This window comes from Carassius auratus, chromosome 34 (genome assembly GCF_003368295.1).
Source record: "Carassius auratus strain Wakin chromosome 34, ASM336829v1, whole genome shotgun sequence".
In the NCBI taxonomy this organism is placed as follows: Eukaryota; Metazoa; Chordata; class Actinopteri; order Cypriniformes; family Cyprinidae; genus Carassius; species Carassius auratus.
In genome coordinates, this window is record NC_039276.1 from 12280350 (window position 1) to 12297401 (window position 17052).

The following is a 17052-nucleotide window of genomic DNA, read 5'->3' on the forward strand; positions in this document are numbered from 1 at the left end:
TTTATAAAATGATATTAAAATAATAACGATAACATTGCTGGTGCAGTGAGACAGAATTTAACTGATGAGCTGTCTCGTGTATGCCTATAATTTCTGAACATTACTATTGGTTTTATAAATATAATATAAATATAATATCTTTATTTGATTAATGCTGTGAACTGACACTGATCTGCATGCTGAGATTCTGGGAGGAAATGCAGTGGCCATATTTCTTAATCAAGTTTCAGAGTAACTCCCATAGGCTATGAGCTCCCAGTTTCTTCTGTGATTGTGCAAAGAGAGAGAGAGAGAGAGAGAGAGAAAGAGAGAGCAGGGAAGGAACCCTACATGATGAATGGAGAGAGGATGACATGAGAAGAAGACGGATCACATGAGGCTTTAGGGTATATCTACCCCCTCACTCTGTTGGACAACTGAGCTCTTATTATCCATCTAGCTCCAAACACACACACACAAACCACCGCAAGCACAGTCCAAATTACAGACACAAGTATGCAGAAGTGTCATGCACCTATTTATTTTAAGGTGGCACCAGTGGCAGTTCTGACTCACCAGATAACATAGTTGAGGTAAGACATGGCCCAAGTAGGAAAACCACTTTTCAACAACTTAGCAGTTTGTTATGTACAGTAAGTATAAGATAGTAATGTCTATTCGCCTTGTTTAGCATGAAGGGAGACTCAGGTTCAGATCTATAACACATATATATTTATTTGAATTAACCAAGTAAACTAAATGAACTTGACATCCAGTGATCACCACTCTTTCTCCTTGTAGGAAAAAGACCGGCTTTGATATTTTGTTCAACTGGAGTTTGAAGGTGCAACTGGAATGACCACACACACACAAACACACGCACACACACACACACACACACACACACACACACACACACACACACACACACACACACACACACATATATATATATATATATATATATATATATACATATATATATATATATATATATATATATATATATATATATATATATATATATATATATATATATATATATATATATATATATACAATAATAGTGCAGCTTAATTAAAATTCTACTACAAATAATAATTTAATATATAATTATATTTTAAATACTTACATTTGGAAGTTGCATTTAAAATCCTCTTGGCTTAAATCTAAAATTTCTGTATTTACACACATCAACCATTATTTTACATCTCTAGGTCGATGTCACGTTTCTCATTTCAGTGTGTGTCCATCTCTGCCTAAATCTTCAGTGCTCTTGCCCTTTCCCAAACACATTTTCCCCTCTTTCCCCCACGTCTCCACTTTGTCTTTGTCAAAATTGAAAGTTGATTCATCTTCTCCAAATCACTCATTCCCCTCTCGCTCTCCAACCCCTAGGCTGCTCTGCAAAGACGAGAGAGCTAGAGAGGCAGAGTACGGGAGAAGTGACAGCATCAGAGGAGAGATCAGAGGCCGGAGTGTCTTCACATCCAGATGGGGCAGCAATGCAATATCTTACCCATATAACCTCTCTGTCACTGTCTGTCCCAAATAACACATAAAACCACTCAGCTGAGGAGAAATAAACTAACAACGGATGTAGCAAAAACAAGGTGTCAGGGGAAATGGTTTCATCAAGTCTAGCTCATAAAAAGGGAATTTATGGATGCAAGGGCTTTTTTTGCACAGCAAGCTGTCTCGCCCTGGTCATATGGACTCCCTGTACTGACCAGTCGGCCTGTTTGTGATTTCACTGGGGCTGTAATCAAGGACAGGGTCATAACTCACAGAGCAGCACAAAGAGAAAATAGGGCTGAATCCAGTAAAAGAATATATCTATATATATATATATATATATATATATATATATATATATATATATATATATATATATATATATATATATATATATTTTGTCCTTAAAAGTTTGATTTCAGTCATGTTAAAACATTTTTTTAATGGCACATAAATGCTTTATTCTGGCTGAAATGATACCAGTTTATTATTTTCAAAGTAAAAGTAACACAGAGAAACAATGTGACTGTATCGTGGCTTTATTCAACTTGAAACACTATTCAAACATAAATTGTCATTGTGTGCATGCTCTAAAAACCTGGAACAGTGGAAAAGTGTCTGCCACTTTCTCAGCTGATGTCCTTCCATCAAATATTTGATTATGCATCGCATCATATATATTTTACAGAGCTCAGACATGATGTGGGTAAAGAAAATGGATAATCATGGCCACATTGTACTAATAAGTTCCAATGTGGCCAGTAAAATGTGCACAAAGTGGCCAAGATTTACCTAAAATAAGGGAATGGATTTAAGCAATGAAATATTTTGAAAAATTAAGAATTCGTTACCACGACTTAACTCTGTAATATAGTTTAAAACATAGAACAGACAGATAAAGTATGTAGGATAACTACACAAAACATGCTTGATTATAACTGTGAATGTAAATATATAATGCTAATTCCATATGACCATATTTCCCTTAATCCTACCCCAAACCTAAAATTAAAAAAACGTACTATTAATAAGCTTTATTGAGGGAAAACTCTTTATACACGTTTATAGGGAATATGTGTTCACTATTCTAAAGTGTTACCAAAAAAGCAAACATAAGCACATTAAACTGATGACAAATGTCCAGGTGATTATTATTATTATTATTATTATTATTATTATTATTACTTTTACCTATAGAGTGTTTGGAAATGGAAAGCCAAGTCAGGCACATTGCATTGTGTCATACAATTCTCCACACAGTATCCTGTGGTCATATAGCACGCATTTTAGAAAAAGTAGAAGGTCTTCCTTGCATACAGAAAATACAATATACATACTGTGGAAAGTATACATACTACATACTGCAAAAACAGTACAAATACTATGGTAGTATGCCATTGTGAATATACCCCAGGTTTCTGAGCCCACAGTTTTGATAAGCCTAAAACAGAGAGCTGCCAGTACACAGGAAATCCCACCTCTGCCATCTTCACCTCTAGTGAGGAACATACACATGCTCCGAAACGCCTGCGACTCTTGCGTGCAGGGTCACATCCAATCAAGTCAGAGGGGGTTTGAATCTCAACTGCACACACCCTTCAGGCCTAATATGTTACTTCTTATTGATTGGACATCTCACCCAGTCAGACGGCCACAAAATAGAGGAAACATCACTCTCTGCTGGTTATCAATTGGTTGCGAGCAGCTGGGTCTGCTTAGGAATGTCTGCTGCCACTCTTGTTAAAAAAATGATCAAATATGAATTCATATATAAATATAACACTAATATGATAAAATGTACTGCACAAGGAAATCAGCCCCTTTATAAAAACTTTGCTCTCTCCGGAATTGTATCACTTGGAAAGCCAGCCTTCCCAGCATGTCTGTTAGTTATTAATACCTCATTGCTGGCTTTTTCTTGAAAGAACCAAAGGAAGGAGATAAGAGGCATGCATTCGCTCAACACTCCCGAGTGAGAGAGGGGTGCATTAGCTCGTACTTCTGTCAAACCCCCACCCCCGCATGCCCCGATTTGACATGCAAATAAGAGCTGCATTTGCATCTACCTGACTAAACAAACAGGATTTAGGAGAGACAATCAGCACACATAAGGAGTGAGAAATTAGATCTGAAAACACCTCTCCCCAGGCTTATAAATAATGCAGCATTATGTGTTTTAAGAACTAGTGTGCACATTTTAAGAAGTGCTCAGATTTGTGCTGACAAGATGAGATCCCTTCTGTAGTTTCCCTGCAGCATTATGGTAGTTAAGACGAACCCTGAAGGTAATCTCTACCTGCTGAGGTCATGGTTAGTGACCCCTCACGATGATCTGGGATCTTTCCGTTCAATTATTTTGCCGCATATAACATAATATGAGCCTTTTTTTTGCATGGAGAAAGAAGTTCACCTGAAAATGGAGGTACTGGAATGACACAGCCGACCGACGGCTCTCATGCTCTTAATTAGAAATCAGTGTCTGTACATCTCGGTCTAACTTGGCCATGCCACAGTGGATTTTATGCAAATACATCTCAGCTTTAATGGAGCAGCTAACTCTCTCTTTGACAGAAAGTACATCCTGAGATGAAAAATCAGCAACAAGCAAACGAAACTCTCTTCAGTGGAACTTCAAATAGGGCAACTATTTTTAAATGAATGACACCACTAGGTTGAGGTGAACAGGTCAAAAACAGTTCCAGTGCATGAGAAACAAACAAGACCAAATGTCTGGCTGATGACTACACAGGGGACATGACAACAGAAAGAAGTGACAAAAATGTTAAAGGAATATTTTTGCATGCTTCCCAAAATCTTTATGCTGCATAAAGGAACGTTTACATGGAATCACGGGCAGAAATCAACAACTTTCCAAGCACATCCACAACAATCCTATCACTTTTTTGAATCACTGTGTGAAAAATGTCGCTGTGTATCAATGGTCAATTAGTGGTAATTTTAAATACATCAAATACAACAAAGAAGATATCTGAATGATGATTCTTCTGAGCTCTGTGGCACATTTTATGGAAAAATAAATATTAATATTTTAGCTGTATTAGTTATCAAGCAACATACAATACAATATTTACAGTAATCACTTCATTTAGAGACACAGCATGCTTTTGCTTGCTATCATTAAGCTGAAACAGTAGCAGGCATCGTTATGTTTGCTGCTGCATTTTGCATTGCCTGTACACAAAGGCGGCAAGATCACAGAAAAAGCTTACTGCGTAAAATGCCCTTAAGATCTTATGCACAGATGATGGACGAGATTTGCTTGGCGTAACTCAAGCTATTAAACAAGCATACACATTGACACTGATATAATACTGCATATATTGCTCACTCATACAACCAGTCAGCTTTAGCATTTATTACATTCAGTCATAACCTATCAAGCTAACCATATAGCAGATATGTTTTAAACCACCTAACTAACCTGCTGTTAGATTTACATTATTTTCAAATCTCCTAGTGTAAACAAACCTAAGCACAGCCTCTTCACTATTTCCTCTCTTTCCATTACAGCAGGCACCTTCACATCATGACAGCAAATCAATAGATTAGTTACCACAAGTAGATATGTAGGAACAGGAAAGAGAAAGAGATTAGTTAAAGAGTTTGCTAAAAAAGAATGTTCACACCCCGATGAAGATGTTCAATGTCTCACCACCCCATATTTGATGCTCCAGGCAGCGCTCGGAAACAAAACAGTCATTAAGAAGAGGAACTTGTCTTACGAAACTATGAGAATCCATCATACGGTGCATCTCAGTTGCACGCCAGTCTGTTGTCTCACACTCTCCGTCTCTCTTATAGTGTGAACTTCATAAACATTATTGGCTACATTTCTGCACAGGTCCAAAAGATTGAGACTGCAATCTGGCATTAAAGTGGACATAATCAGAGTTTTAGGATTTTGAAAAATTTCAAACAAACAAATAAAACCAAATGGTATCAATTAATTAATAAATACAGAAATATACAATATGTTTAGATCAAACTAATCGACATTCTGAAATTCTAAGACAACTGTGTGAATATAATTGGTAAAGAAATGTTTTGACAGAAAGACCAAATGGTAGATTTTTCACCCAAAAGTGAAAATTGTGCCATTTACCTATCATTTACTTATTCATTTATTCGCTCTCATCAGTTACTTAATCATTTACTCACTTTTGCCAAGCCTGTATGAATGACTTTCTTCTGTTGTACACAAAATAAGATATTTTTAAGAATGCTGTAAACTAAACAGCTTTGGTTACCATTGACAATAGAATTTTAGGTAGAACATTAGACACAGAATGTTAGATAGTTAGACAGACAGATAGATGAGAATGGAGCATTTCCCTCATCAAGATACATATAAATAGATATACTAGGGGAAATACTACATAGACCTAGTGCTATATATATATACTGATATATACTGATATTCTCCATATAGGGCCAATCTAAAGAGATTTCTTTCAATCCTGCTGTTCCTTGAAAGAGATTATCTGTCAGCATCTCTGAGCATTTGCCAATCCTCTCAGAGGAAAAGTTCAGCCACCTTTAGATTGCTAAATCACGTCTTCACTGCCTAAAATCTCCCGTTCGCTTTCCTTTCCACTTGGTAGCTTTCAAGCCTCCTCCGCCTGCCAGAAATGGCAGATGGGAACGTGGAGCTGCAAATTCTTGCCATCCCATCTTTCCCCATGTTGTGGAACAGTTGCACAGTCCAACCTCATGGAATTTTTCCTCGGCTCAGTCTGTCTTCTGCACTTGAGGACATTCCAGCCTGCAGCACGTGAGAACATGGGCCAGATGTTTTGTGATGTTTGAACACAACCTCATCCCTCCAACAGCAGAGCAGACAGTGTGCTACCCATCCTTTTCAACAGGGCACCCCCCCCCCCCAAAAAAAAAAAAAAACCACTGACCTCCATTCACACACCATCTGTCCTCAACTACGACAGCATGCACTATAATTCACTAAAGGCTGTTTTCCTCTTCAAATATGTACTCCGTGATTGGAATCATTATGAATTCAATTTAGGAGAGGATGTTTGCTCAGGCATACACAATGCCATTCAAAGCTGTGACTTGTTTTCTCCCTGCGGTTTCACAGTGGTTTACATCAGGTTGGGAAATTCCTGAATTACCTGTGGTCAGCCAGTATTCTGGATATTGTTACTCACAGTTACATGTGCTTCACAACAAATATTTTTTTTATTTCCTTCTATGGATTCTAGAAACTCTTTTGTGTTCCCAACAATTTAAACAGGTTTGGAACAACATAATTAACATTTTTGGGTGAACTGACCATTTGAGTTTTGTTTAGAAAATGACAAGATGTTATAATAAGTGTTTTTGAGGAAATACAAATTGCTGGATCTGCCTGACAAGAACCACAAATGGTCAGTGTTTTTAAAATAAATTCCATAATACTAAACACCACAGATGGTATCTATAATGGTAACTATACGTTTTAATAGATGTAATTATTGTTTGAAAATAGGGAAGTCCACACCACGGCTATAATGATAAAAAAAAAGAGGAACAAAATCACTGGAATAAGTTTCAAAACTTTTTTTTTTTTTTTTCAGCTGATGAAAGATAAAAACTTTCCTTTAAGAATCCACCTGACTTTAATAGAGTTTGAGTGTATAAAGTTGGAAATGACAACTGCAGCACACGCTTACAATAAACAGAAAGTTGAATTAGTGTGAACTAAATTATATCATTAAGCTATAGTTATCTTTACCATTCTTAAATGGGCCTTAACTCTAGAATTCTATCTTATGTGTTTAGTAATTGTGACAGTTCGGATCATGGCTGATTCAGATCTTACAGGGATTTTTACAAAAATTCTAATTCAGTCACTCTTCGTTTTTCCTGGTTTCCAAAAAAGACATTCTACTGACTATAAGTATCTTTGCAAGTACATGTCAACTTGTTCTAAACCTAACCCTACCAGTCTACTAATACTCTAATTAGAGTAAGTAGACATATGTGTAACGTAACGGAGTAAACAGAATGTGTTAAAGGGACCATCGAATTAAAGTGAAACTGAAAGGGGTAACATTTTATTTTAAGGACCAATTCTCACTATTAACTAGCTGCTTATTATCATACTTAATAATAATAAATCAGCTGTTTATTAGCACTAAAGCACATAGCTCCTAAAGATCCCTTTATCCTACCTCATACCTAAACATAACAACTACCCTACTATTAACTAATAATAAACAGCAAATTAGGAAATAGATCGGGAAGACCTCTTAGTTATTAGTGAATATGTGTTCCATATTTGAAAGTTTTACCCATGAAGTTAAGTAAAAAATAATGACATATTTGGGGGAACTATCACTTTAAGACTTTACAATAATAGTGAAAAAACTGAATAGTGACAAAAGGTGATAAAAATCCTGAAACCTCCTTTACCTGACTTATAGTTTGAGGAGGATACACCTCAGCAACAGTCACCCAGAAACCAGACAGCCACACTGAAAGAAAACAGAAACAGATATACTGGCACACATAACCAACTGCAGTCATTTTGTGCACCCCTCCTCACACTACTCAAAACTAAACTAAGAAACAGCTTGAAAGCCACAGAGGACTTTTTAAAAATTTTCCCCTTTGCTGCACTCCTTTCAACTGTAAGAAACCAGCCATCCCGGCATATTTGCTACTTGACAGTGACAGAGTATTCCTTCAGTTTACAAACACACACTACTGGGAGAGTTTCAAAGCGTACGCCGCCGTCGACAGCATTGTTAGTGCCGAGCTCACATTATTTTGGGCATCTCCAGCTCGCTGCAACACAGCTGTCAATCTACCTCCTCTCCCTATGCTTTATTTATGACACAGGTTTTAGGGGGGTGGTGGGGGGTTCTGCACGAGGACTCAGGGGGACACCGTTATCCCAATAATACACTGCATTATTTGCCTGATCAAACATTTGGGAGGCACCTTCATGCAATATGTAACATAACTCATGTGCAACTTTGAAAACAAACGTGGCACTTGTTTCATCTGTTGCAACACTCGTGCATGTCAGGACACGGTGTGTGTCGCTGTCATCGACAAAGCTCTGAATGGAGGTGTCAAAGTCGCTGCAGATGTGAAACTGACAGAGACACCCACACCCCTCCCCTTTCATTTCCAAACAAGAGGCATCAAAGCTGAGGGCGATGGCTAACCTTTCAAGGAACCAGTTAAAGTTTTACAACATGCAAACTCCTCACTTTATGGCTCACATCATTTCAACATGTTTTTGCAGGCACACAGCATTTTGCATTTTTACCTTAGTCTGTAATTACCACTGCAGCCCACTGTTGCTATCTATGGAGTGCATTAGTGACCGCCCACTTTTTCAGCAGCACTGGTCCTGGAAGTAGTTTTTCCTAATCATTTTTTCCATAGGGATTAAAAAAGGCTTTTTTTAAAAAATTGTTATAAGCCATAAACTTAACCAACCAACAACAAGTTCAATCACAACATTACAAACTTTAATTTGAACATGCAAATGTTTAGTTGTGGTGCTTCATGGGAAACTACGCAAGCTTTTTTGATGCAGTTTGCTTACTGCAGCTCTCTGATTGGTGATAGTTTCTGTACAGCATCATGGGTCATGTAGTTTTTCACCGTGATTTCAGCTATTATATATGCATTGTTCTTAATAAAATAAATAAATAAAACTTTAGAAAAAATGTTTCCTTCAACCCTAAAACACAATGTTTACAAAAAATACAAAATACAGATGAAAGAAATGTAACAACAAATTAATATGGAAAGTTCCTTCATATTAACATGGTACATTGGTACTATATTTTTAAGGACTTTCAGTGATTATTTAAAAAAGAATGGCTTCATCTAAAAATGTATGGACTTTATGGACTGTCTGTCGCAAAATCATGGCATGTTTTTGCATTGGAAGAACACATTAAGGTATGAATCTGTGGGTTGCCCTGTGTTCTACAGTATGTCTTTGTTCAGCACTTTGGTCAGCAGTGCTTGCTGTTTTTAAATGTGCTATATAAATATAACAAACTTGAAACTTGAAACATTGCAGTGGAAGAACAGGGATACTCCACTCCAAAATGAAAATATAGTTCCAAACCAGTTGAAGCTTTGTTCGTCTTTGGATCACAATTTAAGATGTTTTGGATGAAAACCTGGAGGCTTGAGACTATCCCATAGACTGCCAAGTAAGTTACACTGTCATGGTCCAAAAAAAGTGTGAAAATCATTGTCAGAATAGTCCAACTGCTATCAGTGGTTCAAATGTAATGTTATGAAGCGACAAAAATACTGTTTGTAAGCAAAGATAACAAAAATAACTACTTTATTCAACAATTCCTTTGTCAACAGTCTCCTTTGTGTCTCTCCACATCACTCAAACTGCCTTTGCTATTCTGTATCAGCCAAGCCACAAGGATGCGCTGTTTCTTTGTGTATTTATGCTTTGATTTGAAAGAAAACAGCGCATCCTTGTCCCTCCAGGTTTTCATCCAAAATATCTTAAATTGTGTTCTGAAGACGACCTGGGGGTAAGTGGTTCATAACAAGATTTTCATTTTGGGGTGGAGTATCCTTTTAAGCAATGCTTAACTACAGGCACTCCTTCCCTTCCTTGCAGAAGACATGCCCACTGTAAGTGTGGTTGCACAAGTCTATGTGTAATGTTCAGTAAGTAATGTTCAGGTAAATTACACCTGGCTGACTGTGATTGCTAAAGGAGGCTGTCTGACTCAAGGCTTTGCTCAAGAGCACAGACAGATGGGTAATAATATGTCTTTGTTTAAGCAACTTGTGTGTCAGCCCTGTTTTCAGTTTGCTCCCGTTAATTAAAAGGGATTTCTAATGCACTTTGCAATATCACACAGATGTGGGAGGGTTTGAGTGTGAAAATATGACTCACTTAGGTGGGTGTTGAGGATATGGTTGGAGGTATACAATATGTTTACATATGTAAAGCCTTGCATGCAAGCAAACATAATGTGTGCTTAAGATTTTAAAACTTTTCTCAACGGTATGATCATCATTGCAGTAACTGGTTAACGAGAACTACATAAATTATATTAATATATTTATAAAATAGATAAATAAATAGTTAAAAAAAATCAGTAATTTACTAAATGTGGTTTCAGACCTCTATGACTTTTTTTTTTTTTTTTTAAACAAAATATGATATTTTGAAAGGTGTTTCAGTGTTTTGTTATCAATACAATGAATGTCAAAATTGTCCAAAGCTGCTTGGACCAAATAATTCTTCAAAATATTGAATGTTGTGTTCTGCAGCAGAAAGAAACTCATACAGATTTGGAAAAACTTGAGGATAAGTAAATGATGACCATTTTCATTTTTGGGTGAACTGAAATATAAGTTAAAAATAATTTTACAAATAACATATATATAATACAATTCAAAAGTGTGGTGTCAGTAAGATTTTCTGGGGTTGGTAAGTCTCATGATCACACACGCTGTATTTATTTGACCAGAAATACAATAAACAGTAACGCTGTGAAATATTTTGTGACATATAAAAGGTTTAAAATAACAGCATTTATTTTAAAGAAATATAACAATTATATTAATTGTATAGTTAAGTAAGTTATAATTAACCCAGAATATTCCCAGAAAAGTTGTCATTAGCTTCTATTCAAATACACAATTTCAGCTTGTATGCAAACTATCCTGCTTATGGTGCTTGCCAAGCTGTTACATAAAATCAATGATAACTTAGTCAATAGCCATTTAGACTGAAAGTAACAGAATGTGTTTCTTATTTTCTGATCATTCTAGATTAATATACCCACTCTATTTCTCCAGCCTATTCATTACAGAGAAGACTGATGCCACATAAGTGGATAGATGTGAAAGAATAATGTTTGAAAAAGACATTCTTAGTTATCAAGACTCAAAGGCTCATGAAATTAAGCCCCGAGTCCCAGTTATCTGCTCATAATTTTAAAGCCTGAAGACTACAGCATTCAGTTTTGTTCTTACTGGAGCTCCTTTATTGAACATGCGCCTGACATCAAACAGCTTTGATCTAGGCGGCTGCTTTTGCCATCTGGAGTTTTGAATCCATGTAGCGCTGCACTGAAATCTTGCTGAAGAGGCAAGTGAGCCCAAAGACCAGCCTTACCAACTAAATAGAACACTTCTCAGTTCCCCAACATCAAATGGTCTGATCAATTTAAATTGGCAATAATGAGAATATTTCTACAGTGTGTTGCACCTCTAGAGACACCCATGTCAAGCTCCTGAAGTTTGCAGATGACACCACACTTATCAGCCTCATTCAGGATGGAGACAAGTCTGCTCACAGAAAAGAGTTTAAAGATCTGGCTGTCTGATGTGGTCACAACAACCTGGAGCTGAAGAGGCTCAAAACAATGGAGGTGATAATGGACTTCAGGAGAAACCCCCCTGCTCTCCCCGCACTCACCATCATTAACAGCACTCTGGCTGCAGTAGAGTCATTCAGGTTCCTGGGCACCACCATCTCTCAGGGCCCAAAGTGGGAGGTCACGTTGACTCTATTGTCAAGAAGACCCAGCAGAGGCTTTACTTCCTTCACCAGCTGAAGAAGATCAAACTACCACAGATGCTGCTGATACAGTTCTACTCTGCAGTCAATGAATCTGTCCTCTGCACTTCTAAAACTGTCTGGTTCAGCTCAGCTCAGCAAAAAAAAAAAAAAAAAACAGAGCTTAGAAGATTGCAGCAGATAGCACGGACTGCTGAGCAAATCAATAGTACAACCCTCCCCACTCTCCAAGAACTGTACTCATTCAGAAAGAGTAAAAGAGCCGGCAAAATCATTCTGGTCCCCTCACATCTAGCCCACTTCCTCTTTGAACTGTTGCCGTCTGGTCGGTGCTACAGAGCTCTGAGCACCAGAACAGTCAGGCATAAAAACAGTTTCTTCACTCAGGCAAACCATCTCATGAACAGTTAACCTTACAATAAATAAGTAATACACAACACTATTTATTTATTTAACACACAAACTGTACTTCTTGTTTACAGTACATTTCAATGCATTTGTACACAACAGACATGTACACAAATACCATTTGTGTCTATTTTTTATTTTCCAAATATTTCCTATTTACTTATCCTATTTTTAATCTTTTTATTATCTGCGTCTTTTCTTGTCTTGTTGCTGTCAGTCTGTGTGGGCTGTGGAAGCTCCTGTCAGCAAAACAAATTCCTTGTGTGTTAAAACATACCTGGCAATTAAGCTCTTTCTGATTCTGATTCTGGTTCTGGTGTATACTGCATGTATTCTTGGTTCTAACATCTAAAAGCCACTATGAACCGTGGAGCCATGAAAGAGTGGCAACAGCATGTTTCAAAATCATGTGCAATAGAGCAGGAAGTCTGACATGATCTTTAGAAGGGCAGAATGCTGGAATGCTGGGAAGGTTTATGGCTTTACCTCGCCCTAGGCTGACACTTGCATGCCTCACCCACATTTCTGAATCAGCCCTCAGGGTGTGTTTGTGTGTGTGTGTGTTTGCATGATTGTGTGTATGTGTGTGAAAGAGGCTACAGATATGTCAAAGAACAAACTTTTCCCTTTTCTAAACTTGTACCTTCAGCACCAGATGTCTAGAGACGATGCAAACCCACAGGCCTGCACACAAACTCTCCCACTCACAAAACAGGAAAACACCCAAGACATGTTGACACTCACCAACACAACATTATGAGGAATGTTCCCAGAAAGGGTTTGAACAGCCATGGACATAGTCAGGATAGATGCCATTTGATTGTTAACAATTTGTTTATTATATGAGATTTTATGTAAGATTTCTAATGCAAATAAATGCTGCTCTGTGTATTCACTGCTTTCAACATTGATTATAATAAGAAATGTTTCTTGAGCAGCAAATCGGCATATTATAATTATTTCTGAAGAATCATATGATTCAACACAGGTGCAACACAGTAATATATTACATTAAAAAATATGCTAAAATAGAAACTGATTATTTTTATGATTATTTTATGAATGTAGCTAGCTCTAGTGTACAAGAGACTTATAAAAAAAACTCAAAGAAATAAAAACAAACAAACTTTACGTACAGGTCCAAAGTAATATCATGAGTACATTCTTCTAAAACTCTTTAAATAAAAAAACCTGAGAATAAAGTGTACTAAAAATGACGGGGAGGCGTTTAATGCCATAATTCTGTGACTTTATTCTAGTCATTTTCACTTCATTCACAAAATATGGCTTCAACATTGTAATGTTAAAAATCCCTCCTTGAGGTTTCTATTAAAGTCTCTATTAAATCCTCATTAATAGAAAAAGCATAAAAAGAGATTTTTAATCAGGATCATCTTGTGAATATTTTATAAGTGCTAGTCTAAATTTTCTGGTTCCAGGCCTTCATAGTTCAATAGTTATTCTGCTTCCAGAAGAGCACTGGCATGGTGCATCATCACCAACACATACCAGCCTCCTCAGCTGGCATCTCGCCCAACACTGAAGTGTTTCGAGGAATGGATGTTGGGGGTGTGATGAAACAGGATGAGTACACATTTTCCCCTTCACTTGCCAAAGTGGGGTTAATGCCCACAAAGGACAGAGTTGTGTTCCTTGTGTATATATGTATGTTTGTGGCGAATGTGAGCAAGACTAGTGCATAGGAAAACTAGGTCAGCAGTGAGGGCTCTCTGGAAGAGGATGTGAACTTGTCACCTCTGATTCCATTAGAGGGGCTGAACTTGATGGGAGAAGATGGGAGAGGGAGAGGATATAAGGTCAAGAGATTGTTTGGTCACCGTACCGTTTCACCAACAGGAAAGCAAACACTGGACTCCGGGCAAAATGCACAACGTTAATTAGCAAAGGACAGCACAGACCATTTAGAGATGATTCATGACCATAAATTTCAAAACAGATGTTGACACAGGTTAAAACATAAAAAGGTTGGGTCTTTTCTTAGTGCACAACCTTTGTAGCAAATGCTGAGTATTTTGAAGAGTTATATGGGTCTAACTTCAACTTTGTGCAGAAACACTCACATATCTTCAATTGACATCTATAGGATACTTTAAAGTTTGTGGCCTCATAAACCAACCACACCAGCAAGCAAAGCATCACTCACTGGTTATCTATTAGCTATAATACTGATAAAGATTAAAGGGGGCTTTGGAACATGACAAATCCATTTCCATAAAGGTCAGTGGACGCCCATGATAATGGATTTGTTATGTATGTAACCCAACCTGGCCTTTCGTCTCACTGCATCAACAGGATGCTGTGGAGACATACACGCAGCATTCCTGCTATTAAGCGGCTAACACTTCATCAGTCATCATAACTTCATACGGCAAGCCCTGCTGACAGTTTGAGGAAGTGTAGGAATGGGAATGTGTGTCAAAAGTGTGCTTCTTAAAGCTTTCTGTGTGGCTACTGATGCCACACACACACATACCAACTAATGGAATTCTGACCACTCCAACTCAAATTTTTCTATTGACTGATCACATATAATTTTGAATTTGTGTGGATTAGTGATCACATTGAAATGTCTGAATTGGGCAATTTGAATTAGTGTGAATTTAATTTTATAAATTCAGTTAGGCCAACTGGAAAATTTAGATGTAACCAGTCACTAGAAATTTTGAGTTGGAGAGGTTTTTATTTTTTACAGTGTAGCACAGTCACTGTGATGGCTTTCAGCCCATTGACGCAACCATGCATGCTGTGAGCCCCTCGATGGGCCAAGGACGAGCTCTGTCTCCACTTCTGCCAATAGCGACGAGTCTGAAAATATACCTTCTGTGAGAAGGAGACTAGTGCGGGGGATTAGACAGCATCAGAACTTTCCGGAACTATATCTAAAATTTGGAGTTTTGAGCTCAGACTTTGAGGGAAGCACAAATCCACGGCTGCTCGCTAGAGGATAAGCCCCCCTCTGCTCAAACTTAATGAGGACGAGTAAGCCCATTCCAGCAGCTCCACACAAGAGAAACGATCATGAAGTGTGCTGAAGAATGACAGAGACAAAGAGAGAGAGACTGGAAGAAAGGACAAGACAGAGAGTGCAAAAGCGAGAGCGGTTGTCTGCCAAAGGGGGACTCTTTAATTCGGTCTCTGTTGAGGAGTGGGTCGAGTGGAACGCTGGCCTGTCTGTCACCGCGAGGCTCCAGTGACCGCCTGACAGATCACAGCACAGCGCCGTATCAGGGGGGGCAGTAAATTGGCCCGGGGGGCCTCACTCGCCTCCTTTCTCCAGCTGAATCTGCAGCGGTTTATGGTGAGGCTGATGGGTAATGTGGAACACAGGAGGCTATTTATGAGACATATTTGTCCATTGCAGCATTTTTAGCAAAAGTGTTTTACATGTGCTCAGGGTTGTCAGGGGGGAGCGAGTTGCCCTGGGAGGAATACAGGTAAAGTGTTTTATTAAAAAAAAGTAACATTATAGCCGCAGCAAACCGTCCGATACGGGACATGAGGAAGCAAGCTATTTTTGGCCATTCTGAACTCAGCGATCTGCAATAGCGCCGCTTCAAAGGAAGCTATTTGCCAACGCTCTGGTCCTAGAATTGATTCCTGTTCATGGATGAAGAAACTAATTAGGAACTGGCCGGTTTACTGTCCACTGACACAATGAATAAAGCCCCCCAGGACCTTCCTGTGCCAGACGTGGAAAACTGAGCTTTAAAATGTAATAATATTATCAAAACACGATTTTTACATTTTATGAAGAAAGTGCTAGCGTGGTGTGGGTGGATTCTTACTGGGCCAAGTCAAACAAGAAACCCTACCCACATGTATCTCTCATATTCTGGCCCCTAAATTTGGCTATACGTATTATCTTACTTCTCGTTAATGAGCCAAAATGAATGTGCTGAGGTTTGAAGTTAGCATGTAATGAAAATTCATCAATTTTGTAAATGCATACTATAGATCATTCAGGCATGTTTCATTAAAAAAAAAAAAAAAATGTTCACCTCATAATTTTTCACTTTATACAATCTTTCACTGAAAACAACATACATTACAGTACTTCTCTAGTTATTTAGTCCATTTACAGTAAACCAGCACCTTCACAATCAACTGCAAGCATGCATTCATTTTCGGGTGCAAGAGCCACATCTGAAATTCCAGTCAACAACCATTGGATAGAATCAAGTCCCATGTTCACCACAATATGAAAAAAAGATTGATTGCTAATTTAGTTTCTTCCTGATTTCACTAGCTTAAAAAGCTTAATGTGGTTGAATTGTGCTAAATTTGCTATATTACAGGGTTGTATACTAATCCTCAGCATAACCATGATAATATTGTTTTGTTTACATTATTACGAATCGCAAACTAGTTGATAATCAGGCCACTTTTACTTGAAATGGGGTGGGCATTTGCATAACAACAAATCTGGACTAGTGTAATGGGACTTAATATCAAGAAGTGCACACATAAAATGAAAACATGTTAAACATGTTTCACAAAATTGACCCTACAAGAGCTTATTTGCTGGAAAAGCAAAGCCTAATGGGGTTCATTTAACTGTGTTTCTCTCCCACACAGATTATTAG